The sequence below is a fragment of the Petaurus breviceps genome, unplaced genomic scaffold (genome assembly GCF_028583685.1).
Source record: "Petaurus breviceps papuanus isolate PSGF00001 unplaced genomic scaffold, PetGlider_PUasm1.0 86649, whole genome shotgun sequence".
Classification (NCBI taxonomy): Eukaryota; Metazoa; Chordata; class Mammalia; order Diprotodontia; family Petauridae; genus Petaurus; species Petaurus breviceps.
Genome location: NW_027186772.1, coordinates 29,054 through 31,540, shown reverse-complemented (window position 1 = coordinate 31,540; position 2,487 = coordinate 29,054). Strand labels below are relative to the sequence as shown.

The window sequence follows — 2,487 nt, the reverse complement described above, 5'->3', positions numbered from 1 at the left end:
TTGAACAAGAGGATGCCTTTACCAGTGGAACCTCGGGGTAGCTTAACTTAAGGGAACACAGATTCTTATAGCACAGACACCTAGGTTAAAGTCTCAGCAACCTTGTCATTAAAGACATTTGACCTCCTTGACTTTCACAAATTCACAGATATAGAGTGAAAATGATCTGAGAGATCACTGAGTTCAAAACCATCTTTTTACAGATGAGTAAATCGAGTCCCAGAGAAATTAAACTTGCCTTAATGTAATTTGAGTGAGGTTCACAATCCTCAGGTATAGTAACAAAGAAAGGCAGAACACTACAAGACAGAATATGAGAGAAGATCATCAGAAAGAAAATAAAGTAAGGCAGTTTTATTGAGGGGAAATGTTCACAATCAGAGGAGAAGACAGGGAGAAATGGAAACACTTCAGGGCCTCCAGGATCATACTGGAAGGGGACACTCAAACTGGTAAAGCCTAGTGGGTTTTTTATAGGTTTCTGTGATAGTAATGGCAATTAAAGATTCCCCTGTATTGGCTTGGTTTTCAAATTGATTGTATTAAAACCCAGAGCTTGTTAATCCCACCTGTGGGATGGACTTTTTGATGTGAAAAGAAAGTCCTGACTGGGAGGAGCTGGTGACGTAGATTTGGAGAGACAAGAGAGAGGCGGAAGTTCTTTTTGGAAGCAGCACCTCGTGGAGAGAGACTAAGAGAATTGCTGGTGGCCGCTTTGAATTGCCCTGGACTTTTGAGACCTGCCCCCTGAGCTGCCAAGGACTGAGGAGACATGGCTGTTTTGCTGGTACTTTGTCTGTCTGTTTTGATGTTATTTGCCAGATTTGTCCACTGGTGAAAGACTGTCCTGTTGAAGAAGTCCTGGAACCTGGCATTTGGTTAAGAAGGCCTGAGACTGTCCTGCAGACAGAGAGTGAATATTGTCCACTGGTGAGGGACAGTACTGTTGTTGCAGGGGTCTGGAGACTGTCCGGCAGACAGAATGAATACTGTCCACTGGTGAAGGACAGTGCTGTTGTTGCAGGGGTCTGGGAGCCTTTCTGTTGGTTCAGAAGCCCTGAAGAAGGATTTTCTTGTTGTATGTTTACAGAAATCCTGGGAGAGGGCTTTGCTAATGTGTTCAGGGGTTCTAGGACTGTTCTACAGACAGAGGATAAATTCATGAAGGGACTGGCAATGTATCTTATGGCCTTGCTAAGCCTTGTCTCTCCAGGAACTAAGATTGCTGAGAACTTGCCTCATGTCAAGATGAAGAAAAGACCTCCATTTGGGTATTAAGTGCTGTGTTTAAACTTGATGTAACTCTGGGGTAGATTCAATTGTGATCCAGGGGTGGGGAACTTTTGACCTTTTTGTGTTCTATGGTTGAGCAAATGAATGTATTTTACTTATGTTTGGAAACTAATCTGCATTTGAGAAGAGGGGCTTTGTGGTGGACTTACTTAAGGTATAGCCTAGGGGTGGAGAAGTATTTGGAACAGAGACTTTTGGACTTACTTAAGGTATAGCCTAGGGGTGGAGAAGTATTTGGAACAGAGACTTTGTAATTGATTGAATGATTGGAAAGTCCTGGGGTGGGGTAGGCCTTGGAGATGATTTAATCACACTTAGTAAATGCTGTATTTTGAATGATGTCATGTTTTGATCTTCTCTGTTCTGGGTTTGTTACTGAATAAAATAGAGAGCACCTATGCTGGTATTTTGAACCTGGGAAGTTGCCTTTGCTTGATATTACATTACAGTTTCTTATCTGGGTCAAGCAGGACCAGGCATGGGGAGTCTGGAACAAATAGGGAATCTAGATCCAGTGTGAAGATCAAGGTTTGGAGACTGGTACTGACTCTTTCAGGAAAGAGAGAAGGAAAGGGGAGTGTCTAGAGCAGGGATTAGGAAATTCGAATTCAGTCAAATCGCCACACATGAGGACCTAGAGGGCCACATGTGGCCTTGAAGCTAAAGGTTCCCCCACACCTGGTCTAGAGAATTGTTGGCTAGTTAATATTCAACCTTCTCAGGTGACAAAAGGGGATGTTGGATGTTCCTGAAGGCCTTATTTCAGGTGGGTGACTTGGTATAGTGGCAACCACACTGGCATACCCAGGATAGCTGCTAGCACAGGTTCTTAGATCTGCTTTACTAGGAAAGATAGCTATTCAAGGGGTCAACAACTTTTTTTTTTAATTACATTCATTAGTTCAGGGGGAAAATCAACACCCTGAACTTCAGAGAATAGCCAAACAAAGAAAATAGAGAAGATACAAGCAGAAAAATAAAGACCAACAGACAGGGCTTCTGTCTGAGAAATTAACACAAATCAACAGACAGATCCAAATGTCTGACCAAGGCAAAATATACAAAGTTACCAGAGAGAGAAGCACCAACATCTGGGTTTTTCAAAGGTGGAGGAGGTCCTTAATGGCTACCCAGAGTTTCATCTGGCCAAATCACAAGAACACTCTTCCAATGAGTAAGCACCAAAGCAAAATG

General features: G+C 42.7%; 1 long non-coding RNA gene across 1 annotated transcript; it reads left to right on the top strand.

Annotated features, from left to right (window-relative positions):
• The first annotated feature begins 484 nt into the window (after nucleotides 1-484).
• On the top strand, nucleotides 485-1,689 carry LOC138176334 (uncharacterized). The gene is made up of 2 exons (XR_011172216.1): nucleotides 485-1,447; nucleotides 1,503-1,689. It is a non-coding gene; the product is annotated as an uncharacterized lncRNA (long non-coding RNA).
• The last annotated feature ends 798 nt before the right edge of the window (nucleotides 1,690-2,487 follow it).